The following is a 13,258-nucleotide window of genomic DNA, read 5'->3' on the forward strand; positions in this document are numbered from 1 at the left end:
ACAATGGTTGGGATTTGGGTGCAGCATGTTTTCTATGTCTGTTCTATATAGGTTTCACAGATCTTGCACAGGGTTTGTTCTTCTAACTGTTGCAAATGTGAATTCGCCCCAAATTGAAAGGTATTTAAACCAAGAAGATCGAATTTCATCAAAAGAGATTGCGAGTTAGAATTAGGTCTGTAGGCCAGATGTGGAAAACGCAAAACCAGCAAGCAGACGAAGCCACACTCCCTTCTCTATTCCACATTGACGTGAAATAAAATATTTTGAGATTGGCCTCTGCGCTCATCAACCCTCGCCCCTCCCCCATCCCTTATTAGTGATTACCACCCCCCCCGACACACACAACATTATAAAGTGAGAATCATGAACAAAAGATCGAAAAGGCTTGCATTTTATCACTGTATGAAATGACGGTTTTCCTCTATGGTGAAATGAGACAGTCTAGAGTGTGCGAATCCATATTTACAGTCGGGATGCGATTCGCGTCGCTATGAATCTTTTTCAGTCTGCTGCCAGGATCAGATGGACTCTCTTTTTTCTGAACGTGTGTGAATGTGCAAGCAAGCGAGTGGGCTCCTAGAATGAAGGAGGCAGCAGCGATAAAATTCTGAAAAACCGGATTGATTATTACAATTTCTAAGGAGAAATTACATATTGAGAAATACCAAGATCCATGAACGCTCCAAGCCTAACTTGGGTTAGAGAAAAAGCTTCTATAAGGAAACCCAGGGTATCTCCAACTGCATCTCTTGTCGCGGAAATACCAGACGCTATTTGTGCGTGAAAGACAGCGCGCTGATTTAAATAATGGAGGGGGAGAAGGTAGGGGCAAAAATCAAGGATACACACACTTACACATACTCTTATAAGCATTCTCCTACCACCTACATTTTTGCTCCCAAAGTTTTCACTCGTGTCCAAATCAGACTACCTTTTTTCGTTTACATTTAGTGATCCTGAAAAGAATAACCTTTCGTTTATGGAGGTGAGAAGCAGTCGAAAGAATGGTTCATTTCTCCTGGTGCTGGCTCTGAATTCTCAAACAGTTTTATTTTTCTGCTCATTGTAGGGAAATGGGTCACACTCTAGAGTGAAAAAGACGGTTGGTTCAAGCCAATAACTCTTTGTTCAAGTATTGCTTTGAAAGTCACCAAGTTGCAGATCTTTACAAGCTTAGTCTTCTCACTGTCCACTACTTCAGATGCATCATTATTCCATCACGAAGTCATACTCCCCAGAGCCGACGTTAAGGCGTTTCCGTCGAGGTGTATCTTGCCAAACATGTTATCACCCTTAAGGGAGCCCGCTGGCCTGACCCAGGACCCCAGCTGCCGCGATGGATACGAATCCCTTGTAATAGCGGAGTTCCAACTCGAAAAGCAAACTGGTTGATTCAAAAACCACCATCCAGGCGATTCTCAATAGCTCTTTTAAACCGTTGATATCCACCCACCCCCAACGTGAATCGTGCCCCTTTCTTCTGCATCCCCCTCCTGGTTAAACTTGGGGTGTTGCTAGCTAGCTGTCGAATTTTTTTCAGACGCGTTCTTAGCCCTCCATTTGGGGGCTGCTTTTATTGCTCCTTTGTTACCAGGCTGCCGTGTAGCTTTCCCCCCTTTTCTTTCTCGAATGCCTATTTGCCTAGTATCTGCTTGTCTCCTTGACAACGGCCGGGGAAGATTCGGAGCCCAGGGCGGGGGGAGGGGGAAGGGGCGGAGCCGGCGAGAGGGTGGGCAGGGAGGTGGTAGAAGGGAAAGAGGTGCTGAGCGAGAGACAGGGAGACAGACAGCGAAGCAGATGGCCGCGCGAGGGGGCGGGGCCCAGGCGGGGCGTGCGGGGACCCCGAGCGTAGCGAGTGCGACGGAGCCAATCAATTCCCTCAGCTGCACCGGGGCTAGAAAACAAGTGTAAACACGTAGATTCCCTCGCCTGGAGCGGTCGGGTAACTTAGTGTGGAAAAGAGTTTTCTTTAGATAGGAAAGCGCATTTCTAGCGCAGGTTGGAAAGCCGACAGGCCCCAGTAACTGGCGGGGGAGGCAGCTTGCGGGACGCTGCCGGGGGTGGCGGTTGCTGAGGGCTGCGCCAGTGTCGCCTCAGACTCCCCCGGCATTGGGCCAGACGGGGGGTAGGGTGGGGGGGAAGCTTAGAATGCTCGAGGGGGTGAAGGCGGAGGATGGGTGGGGAAGGAAGGGCTGGAAAATGGGAAGAGGTCGCTCTGTCTCGGAAACTACATAATGGCTGGGAAGGACTGCCAAACAAGACTGAAACCGGTAGGAAGTTGTACAATGTAAGTACACAGTTCCTCAGGAGTTCGGTGTTCACACACCCAGAGCTAAATGTTTCAAAAACACCTTTAAGTTAAAAAAAAAAAAATTATTTATATAAATAAGACTAAGGAACCCAAGTGGTCATAGTGAAAATGTAAAACTGGTAACCAACTCACCAGGAGTACAAATTCTTTATTTGCATTTTTAAAGCACACACTAGGATATTTCTAAGATGTTAACGATCTGTATATAGTTTTCTCTAGAAGAAGAACGCTTTATTTTATTTAAGATATCTCAAAGTTATTTTTTCCCCTTATGTTAGCAGTAGAAGGAATTTTTAGAAATGGTTCCACAGATTCTTGAGGGACTACTGTATGCCGCACATATTGATGTAGGCCTTGTTTTCTCACTAGTGAACAAGAGAGACGAAGTTCCTAGCCTCAAGGTGCTTACTTCCCATGCCGTCGCTGCTTGCAGGTTCTTGTTCCTCACAACTTACTGAATCCTTGTTCCCTTGCTCCCTGTAGTGGAAGGACAGAGTCCTAACCACTGGTTTTGTTGTTGTTGAGTTGCTAAGTCATTTCCAACTCTTTGTGACCCCATGGACTGTGGAACGCTAGGCTTCCCTGTCCTTCACTATTTCCCTGAGTTTGCTCAAACTCATGTCCATTGTGTCCATGATGCCATCCAAGCATCTCATTCTCTGTAGGCCACTTCTCCTGCCCTCAATCTTTCCCAGCATCAGGGTCTTTTCCAGTGAGTCAGTTCTTCGCATCAGGTGGCCAAAGTATTAGAGCTTCAGCTTCAGCATCAGTCCTTCCAATGAATATTCAGGGTTTATTTCCTTTGGGATTGACTGGTTTGATCTTCTTGCTCTCCAAGAGACTTTCAAGAGTTCACTAGCACCACAGTCGGAAAGCATTAATCCTTTGGCACTCAGCTTTCTTTATAATCTGACTCTGTACTGCCAAGGAATTCCCAAGGAGCTTGCATTTTAGTAGATAGTCTGCTTTAGAGGAAGTGGACTATCTAGTTTCATCTCTTCTCTTAACAGATATTGTCAGTTGGCAGAACCAGGAATAGAGTTCACTGCCTTGATGATTCCAAGTCTCCAGCTTCTTCCATTACTTCTGGTGCTTACCTTCTTTTGATGGCACAGATTTATTGGTAGGTTGCTTATTCATTCCCGAATTACTTAATTCAGTTCCTGCTGAGTACCTGGAAGGTGCTAGACATTCAGCTGACACCCCTGACGCCAGGGAAGAGGATGAACATGTCTGTCCTCACTTGTAACTTCCATTTCACATTATTATGTCTTAAAACTTCTTAGAATATGAAGAAAGAGAACAAAGGATGGGATTATGTGTGGCACTTTCTAGATTCCAAATTAAATATACCTTTTTCATTTGACATTCATTCAGCATTCATTCATTCAGAAAATACAAGATCCCACTGTATTTATGGTGTTATGCTCCATTTTTCATCTCAGATTTTATATTATCTGAACTTTAATTCCACATAAGTTGATTAGTTTGGAGTATAGCATGGAGCAGAGCAGACACAGCCTCTCATTCATTCAATAGGTATTTTTTGAATTCCTATCACGTGCTAGGCATGTGAAACATCAGTGAACAAAAGAGACAAGAAATCTTTATGGAGCTTACATTTTAGACTAGGGAGAAAAACAAAATTTAACAAATATAAATAAGCAGTTTATCTTTTTACCTTTTCACACTGTTCATTGGGTTCTTGAAGCAAGAATACTGGAATAGTTTGCGATTCCCTTCAGTGGGCTTCCCTGGTGGCTCAGAGGTTAAAGCATCTGCCTGGAATGCGGGAGACCCGGGTTCGATCCCTGGGTCAGGAAGATCCCCTGGAGAAGGAAATGGCAACCCACTCCAGTGCTCTTTGCCCGGAGAATCCCATGGAGGGAGGAGCCTGGTAGGCTACAGTCCATGGGGTCGCAGAGTCGGACACGACTGAGCAACTTCACTCACTCACTCACTCACTCACTCTCCAGTGAAAGAAAAGAGTGAAAAAGCTAGGTTGATACTCAGCATTCAGAAAACTAACATCATGGCAGCCTGTTCCATCACTTCACGGCAAATAGATGGGGGGAAAAGTGGAAACAATGACACATTTTATTTTCTTGGACTTCAAAATCACTGCGGATGGTGACTGCAGTCATGAAATTAAAAGACACTTGCTCCTGAAAGAAAAGCTGTGACAACCCTAGACAGTGTTACTATAAGACAGAGACTTCACTTTGCTAACAAAGGTCTACATAGTCAAAGCTAGGTTTTTTCCCAGTAGTCATATACAGATGTGAGAGTTGGATCATAAAGAAGGCTGGGCACTGAAGAATTGATACCTTCAAATTGTGGTGCTATGGAGTACTTTTGAGAGTCCCTTGGAGAGCAAGGAGATCAAACCAGTCAATCCTAAAAGAAATCAACCTGCATATTCATTGGAAGGACTGAGGCTGAAGCTCCAATTCTCTGGTCACCTGATGGGAAGGGCTGACTCATTGGAAAAGACCCTAATGCTGGGAAAGAGTGAGGGCAGGAAGAGGGTGACAGAGGATGAGATTGTTGGATGGTATCAGTGAGCAAACTGGGAGGTAGTGAAGAACAGGGAAGCCTGATGTGCTGCAGTCCATGGGGTTGCAAAGAGTTGGACATGACTTAGCAACTGAACAATAACAACAAGCAGATTATATGGAAAACTAGCAGTACATTAAGTGTTGGGAAGGGGGTGGGTCTGGAACAAAGTAAGGGGGATGTGAGTGCAGGGTTTGAATTCTATATAGGAGGGCAGGAAAGGCCTTGCTTGCTGAGAAGATAAACTGTGAGCAGATTTGAAGAAGTGAGGGAATTGATAAGGTGCTTCTAACCTAACAAGAGAAGTAAAAATTAAACAAAAAGATCACAAATAGGTAAGTAATTATAAATAATAACATGTGCTCTGAAGGAAAATTTGGGTTTAAGAAGGCCACTTTAAAGTAGGAAACCTAAAGAGGAAACCTTTAGGTATAAGTAGGCTTTAGCCTGGTAAAGAGGTGGAGGGTTGTGTTCAGATGGAGGAAAGCCCCCGAGGAGGGAAGAGTTCAAATGGATTTGGGGGGAAGGTCAAGAGATTGGTTTGGACATGTTTTTGGATGCCTTTAAAATATCCTAGTGGAAGAGTTAAGTGTGCAGATGTAAGAGTCTGGAGCTCAGAGTTTGGTTTGGAATGTAAATAGAGATATGTGATCATTCCATATGTAAATACTTTCTGAAGCCAAGTCATGAAAGTACACCAAGAGAGTGCAGAAGCACACCCTAAATACCTTCTGCCTTAAGAGGCTGGGTAGATATTTGTCAGTTATACCTTAATAAAGCATAGCATAATTTAACAAAGTAATAAAATAATTGAACAGTAAAAACAAAGAGAGTGAGGCTGGGTAGAAAAGGAGGCTAGCTGGCAAAGAAGACTGAGAAGGAACCTCTAAGGAGACAGAAAACCAGAAGAGTGTGGGGTCTGGGAAATCAGTGAAGACAGTGTCTCAGGGAGTGGTTAGTTTTGTCAAATGCTGTTGAGAAGTCAAATAAAAGACTGAAAAGTTTCCATTGGTTGTTGCTGGTTACGAAACAGTGTTCTGTATGCAGAATATAGAAGTTACTAGTTACGGGCTGCAGAGCAGTTTTTATCTTACGTTGAAAGTGGAATCCAGATTTAATATGTTGAACAGTTAATAGGAGGTAAAGAAGATGACAATATAAATAGTCCCTTCTTTATGAAGTTTGACTGGGTAGAGGGTGTAGATAGACAGGGAAGTAGCTGTAATGGGATGATAGAATATTTTTTGTTTGGATTTGGGTTGACTTGGATGGAAGATAATAGAGCAAAGTTGACTGCTCTGAAAATTAATCCAGTAAAAGGGAAATGTAACCAGTATAACATTGAAAAGGAATAATGAATGGAATGAGACCTCTAAGAATGAAGGAGGGGATGGAGATGTAGGGCACATGCTGAAATACTGAATTTTGAAAGACTTTGCTCCTTTCCTGTGACAGAAGAGGATGGTCAAGACTGACTCCCAGGAAGATGAGAGGTTTTCCTTCTGATGGTTTTTACTTGCCTTTGAAATTCATCAGCTAAGGGTGAAGAAGAGAAGTTTGAGTTTGATTATGTTACAGAAGGTAGAAAATAGTAATTGGGAAGCACAAGATTGAGACTTTTGGGTATAGTAAGATTTTAAAGCAATAATGAGTGCCCATTTGATGTTGATAAATCCCGATGATGATTACTCAGTATATCAGAGTTTCTCTCTTGGTATAAACTCTTAAAATTATTTAATTTTGGCTGTACTGGGTCTTTGTTGCTGCATGCAGACTCTGCCTAGTTGCAACGAGCAGGGGCTACTCTAGTTGTGGTGAGCGGGCTTCTTGTTGTGGTGGCTTCTTTTGTTGCAGAGCACAGGCTCTAGGGCGTGTGGGCTTCAGTAGTTGAGACTCCTGGAGTCTAGAGCGTAGGCTCAATAGTTGTGGCACACGGGCTTAGCTGCTCTGTGGCATGTAGTAACTTCCTAGATCAGGGATCAAATCTCTGTCTCTTGCATTGGCCTTCTGTACCACTGAGCCACCAAGGAAGCCCTCATACAAACTCTTAACTGAATAGTCATATTTATTACAATCCTCTTTAAGATTACCAGCTATTCACTTTCCCAGCTTATACCCAATTTTTCAAAATTATAGTTGATTTACAGTGCTGTGTCACTTACTGCTCTATAGCAAAGTGACTCTGTTATACACACACACACACACACACACACACACAGCCTTTTTCATATTCTTTCTTGTATGGTTTATCACAGGCTATTGAATATAGTCTCCTGTGCTGTATGGTATAGCCCCTTGTTGTTTATCCATTCTGTATGTACCAGTTTGCATCTTCTAATGTCAAACTCACAATGCAACCCTCTCCAGCCTTGCCACCCCCTTGGCAAACACGAGTCTATTCTCTGTGTCCCTGATTCTGTTTCTGTTTCATAGATAGGTTCATTTGTGTCATAGTTTAGATTGCACATATAAGTGATATCATGTGGCATTTGTCTTTCTGACTTAACTTTACTTAGTATGATATTCTCTAGTTGCATCCAGGTTGCTGCAAATGGCATTATTTCGTTCTTTTTATGGTTGAATAGTATCCCGTTGTATATATGTACCACATCACTATCCATTCATCTGTTGATGGGCATTTATGTTGTTTCCACGTCTTGGCCATTGGGAATAGTGCTGCTACTAATTGTATGATGCCTATACCATCAGTATCTGCACAAAAATATAGATTAAACTGACTGCTTTTATAAAGCTCTATTTCAGTTAATCCTGTATGGTTTTGTACAGATATGTATAAACAGAATGGAGTAGGGAAGAGAACCTACTAGGCACTAGGTACTGTACTGTGTGAGCTTGTGCTAGGCTTCTATTTCACCCGTACAGCAGACCCATGGACTTGAATAATTATCCCCATTTTACAGATTTGGAAATTGATGTTCAGTAAGATTTGGAAAGTGAAATTCAACTACTATGTTAACCATTGTCTGTTGAGGGCTATATGATTTTAGGAATCTAATAAAATTTCAAATGATAGTAATAGCACAATGGAATCTCATAGTAGGGGCTTCATTAATTTTTTAATAGGTACCATGTACTGAATGGAGAAGGCGATGGCATCCCATTCCAGTACCCTTGCCTGGAAAATCCCATGGACGGAGGAGCCTGGTCACTTTCACTTTTCACTTTCATGCATTGGAGAAGGAAATGGCAACCTACTCCAGTGTTCTTGCCTGGAGAATCCCAGGGACGGCGGAGCCTCGTGGGCTGTCATCTATGGGGTCGCACAGAGTCGGACACGACTGAAGCGACTTACCAGCTTACCAGCGTGTACTGAAACGTTAAACTTTGCTTTTGTGTTCTTTATTAACTATCCAATAACACTCAAATAGAAAGATTTCTTTCATGGTTGGGAAATATCAGCATCACTGGTTATCTGATCTGAAGACTCAAGGATTAACACACCTACAAAAGGAATGAAGTTTCTGGAATGTTAGATCCCCTCCAGATACTTAGGTGATTACTACAAAACCACTGGAAGCTTGAGTATGTTTCTGATTACTGCTCTTCAGGCATATTGATTAACTTAGCAAGATTTTTTATATTTGAAAAACTTACCGAAGGGTAAGATACATTCTAGGTGATAGAAAGATTAAAGAAAAAAAAGGAAGAAAACAAAATTTTAAAGAAAAAAGTTTTTTCCAGAAATTTTGAATCAAAGCTTATCTACAGTAGCATTCCCTAGAAGTTGCAGTATTTACCCTTCAAGGGACAGGCTGAAAACTTTCCATGTCAGCTTTTGAAAGACCTGAGTTAGAAGGGAGAGAGAAACAGGCAAGTAAATAAAGAAAAGCAATCAAAGTTAACATTAAAAGGATCAGGTTCCTAGTCTTACAGAGTTATCTAATTAACTAGTTAGCCAGAAGGGACAGTAGAAAATTCACATGGAAAAAAGTTGACTCTTCAGTGTGATAGCATAGGAACCATGTAAAGGTTAGTTTTTCATTGTTATTTTAAAGACATAAATACTTTCTGATATTAAAAAGTAGATTAAATCCCTGGCTAGAATGAGATACTTAAACTATTCTATGGCTCAAGAAATTAAATTATAAAATTATATTAAATATCTTTATTACAAATAATAATGGCGTCTTTAAAAAATGATATGTTAACCTTTAGAAATCACTTGTTGCAATCAATAAATTGACAAGTTTTTATTAAGCTACTACTAAACCAGACCTCTGTAAGACCCCCTCTGTGTAATGGACATTTCAGTGTCTTCAGTGCTCTGTTGGGCTTTCTGATGGAATGATTGGGAAGGATGCTGACATTCATTTGCTCAGCTGGTATTTATTAAGTTTCTACTTTACACCAGGCACTGGATAATAGCACTCTGCCTATGATAGCTCACCGAATCCCCAGAGGTTACATAATAAGCTCAGATTTTTGTTGCTTATAAGTGGTCTGGGCTGGATTGGATTGTGAATCCAGCTCTTGGTGGTTCCAAAGCTTCTGGCACTGTTTCCCTGGATACCATGCTGTATTAGAGTAAGAATTTTATGGGATGTTTCCAGTTCTCCTGGAAGTTATAAAAATGCCCAAGAGACACTAAAAATTAACTAAAAGGCATTCAAGTTCATTTATCCATTGTGAGAGAAATACTTAGGGCCAGGTATAAAATGAGAATTAGTATTCAAAAAATCACACACACACACACACACACACACACACTCACTCAGAATCTGAAAGATCGGATTCTTGAACCTGGCACCATCCTTAGAAACTTTATCCATAATATAGTTATTGCAGAGTAGATACTGGTATAATTAAATTAAAACATGGTTAAGTTGCACTCAGAACTTACCTTTATCTTTTCTGGAGACAAAAATGTGAGTCTGGGTGAGGGCAGAGTGAAGCCGTTGGAATGTAGGTAAAATAGAATGTAGAACTCAAGAGAGGAAGTTACTGTTGGGAAGGAAATCAAGATATGAGATGTGTCTGGGAGCTGAGACCAGAGATGAGAAGGTGCAGACCTTCACAGCACCACTGTGGGAAGTCTGTGAGCATTCCTGGGAAGAAAGAAAATTGTAACAGAGAATGTAGGGGTGATAAGAATGGGGTATTCTTCCATTAAGTCTGCAGTTGAAATTTGATGTACATTTTGGTTGTATGTGCTGCGTAGCTCAGTTGTGTCTGACTGCTTGCGATCCCATGGACTGTGGCCCCCCGCCAGGCCCCTCTGTCCATGGAATTTTCCAGGCAAGAATACTGGAATGGGTTGCATTTCCTCCTCCAGGGGATCTTCCTGACCCAGGGATCCTACCCATGTGTCCTGTATCTCCTGCATTGGCAGGCAGATTCTTTCCATTGTGTCACCTGGGAAGCCTCTTTGGTTGTACAATAGGTTTTAAAATGTAAAGCAGTATTACGTATATTTCATTTGATACTCACAGTAAATTCAGGCATCAGTTAATTCCCAGTTATAAGAGAGCTGAATAATTTGCCTGAAGTTCTACATATGGCTGCTCACACCGCCAGTATCTTGTGGTCGGCTGGGACAGGCAGGGACTGTCTCAATGGCTCTTCCTGCTGTCTCTGCCCTTGTGTAGCATTTTTCCGCTCCCATTCCACCTTAATAACTTAATAAAAAGAGAATCATGCCACATTTCAATTGATTTTGAGTTTTATTCTCATTGCTTCAAATATTACTTCTATGCTAGTGATGTTAAAATCAGAAATTCCTGTCCTAACTGCTACCCCACATTCCAGATCTGTATTTTCTGCTATATCTTTACTGATCTGGGCGTTGCTGTGGGTATTTCTCACCACTCCCTCAAACTCAGGTTATCATTTTCCCACCTAAACCAGCATCACATTATGAAAGGATTTCTTTGGTTTTCTTGACATTTTGACTTATTCCTCTCCTTCACTTTCCAGGCTAAGAATAGAACCATATGTAAGACCGCCTTCAAGATTCAGTATGATCAAACTAGTCTGCTACCAATTAGAATTAAAAACTAAAACTACTGGTTCCATGTTATGTATGTATGTATGTCTGAGTCCCTTTCCTGTTCACCTGAAATTATCACAACGTTGTAATTGGCTATACCACAATACAAAATAAAAAGTTAAAATAAAAAAAAGAAAAAACTAAAACAAACTAACCATCTAAAACAAAACCTGAAGCTTTTACGTGTTTAGTCAGCCCATAAACTTCTCTTTCCATCTCTACTATCTTTCTTTAACATTTTGAACACAGTTTTCTTATGTTGACTATTACTATTATTTACTATTAATAAATTACTATTCATTAGACTTTATAAAAATAATTCTATAACAAGGAAAGTACTGGGATTTTCATTGTATAATTTATTGAAACTCAGAATACTCCATAGATCATCTTTCTCAAGTTATGTTGATTTTTTTTCCTTTCAAACATCTTTCATATTTTCTCAATACGTGGTAAAACTGATGTCAAGATATTTAAGGCATCTGCCTAAATTACCTCATTGCTAGTTTCTCCCCTTTGTAGGGCAGTCTATGCCACCAGAAGGGGTAAAATGTCCCCCTGAGAGGAGGAGAAGAGAAAACAGCAGCTAAAAAAAAATCATAGACATTGCCTTCTGATTATGTGGACAAGACCAGTTTTTCATTCTTCATGAAAAAATTTTGTATGTAACATTTCTTTTTCTCACACTGACACTTAATTTCCTTGGCTGGATCTCTTTTTTTTTTTTTTTATCTGCATTGTTTTTTAAATGTCCTAAGTACTTTTAGTGAATTTAAACTATACAATGTCCATTAATTGACTAAAACAGGTAATAATTCTCCCTATATTTTTAATTGGAGGCTAATTACTTTACAGTATTGTGTGGTTTTGCCATACATTGACATGAATCCACCATGGGTGTACATGTGTTCCTCATCCTGAACCCCTCTCCCCTCTCCCTCCCCATCCCATCCCTCAGGGTCATCCCAGTGCACTGGCCCTGAGCACCTTGTCTCATGCATCGAACCTGGACTGGAGATCTGTTTCACATATGATAATACACATATTTCAATGGTGTTCTCTCAAATCATCCCACCCTTGCCTTCTCCCACAGAGTCTAAAAGACTGTTCTTTACATCTGTGTCTCTTTTGCTGTCTCGCATATAGAATCATCATTACCATCTTCCTAAATTCAATATATATGCATTAGTATACTGTACTGGTGTTTTTCTTTCTGACTTATGTCACTCTGTATAATAGGCTCCAGTTTCATCCACCTCATTAGAACTGATTCAAATGTATTCTTTTTAATGGCTGAGTAATACTCCATTGTGTATATGTACCACAGTTTTCTTATCCATTCATCTGCTGATGGACATCTAGGTTGCTTCCATGTCCTGGCTGTTGTAAACAGTGCTGGGATGAACATTAGGGTACACGTGTCTCTCTCAATTCTGGTTTCCTCGGTGTGTATGCCCAGGAGTGGGGTTGCTGGGTCGTATGGCAGTTCTATTTCCAGTTTTTTAAGAAATCTCCACATTGTTCTCCATAGTGGGTGTACTAGTTTGCATTCCCACCAACAGTGTAAGAGGGTTCCCTTTTCTCCATACCCTCTCCAGCATTTATGGCTTGTAGACTTTTGGATAGCAGCCATTCTGACTGGCGTGAGATGGTACCTCATTGTGGTTTTGATTTGCATTTCTCTGAAAATGAGTGATGTTGAGCATCTTTTCATGTTTGTTAGTCATCTGTATGTCTTCTTTGGAGAAATGTCTGTTTAGTTCTTTGGCCCATTTTTTGACTGAGTCATTTATTTTTCTGGAATTAAGCTGCAGGAGCTGCTTGAATATTTTTGACATTAATTCTTTGTCAGTTGCTTTGCTTGCTATCATTTTCTCCCATTCTGAAGGCTGGCTTTTCTCTCCCTATATTTGTATTCTTTTCATTAGAAGGGAAAAGATATCTGCAATTTTGAGTTGACAAAATTCATGTTGTTATAATGTGGTGTCTTGAGAGTATCTCATAATAAGCAAAAAACTATTATTTTAGACATTGTTTTTTTAATAATAATTTGATATTTATTTGATTCATTCAATTTAATGGGAGAAAACAGTGAAAAATTATTTGACACCAGATAGGTAAATATTATTATGTCTGTATCTTTCAACTTATTTTTTTAAGTTGTTAATGAGTCTTGAGAATGACTCTGAAACACATTAAGATGTAGTTTATGTCACTGTATAAATATATATGTTACATCATATATTATTTAAATTTGAATTATATATTATATATCACATATAACTATTATAGTGAGTGACTATGCATGGGGTAAAATAGGAAGTTGAGAACATTGATTTTCATTGCCACCATATCCACACTTATAGAAACAAGCAACTATA

General features: G+C 40.4%; 1 long non-coding RNA gene across 1 annotated transcript in view; it reads left to right on the forward strand.

Moving 5' to 3' along the window:
• The first annotated feature begins 1,745 nt into the window (after positions 1 to 1,745).
• Positions 1,746 to 13,258, forward strand: part of LOC147365807 (uncharacterized) — an 83,031-nt gene continuing 71,518 nt past the window's right edge. Inside the window, exon 1 of the long non-coding RNA XR_015132802.1 lies at positions 1,746 to 2,290. This is a non-coding gene — a long non-coding RNA (uncharacterized LOC147365807). The remainder of the gene's footprint in view (positions 2,291 to 13,258) is intronic.

Source organism: Bos grunniens, chromosome 9 (assembly GCF_055505025.1).
Source record: "Bos grunniens cultivar Pamir isolate PY7600 chromosome 9, Bosgru_T2T1.0, whole genome shotgun sequence".
NCBI classification, from domain to species: domain Eukaryota; kingdom Metazoa; phylum Chordata; class Mammalia; order Artiodactyla; family Bovidae; genus Bos; species Bos grunniens.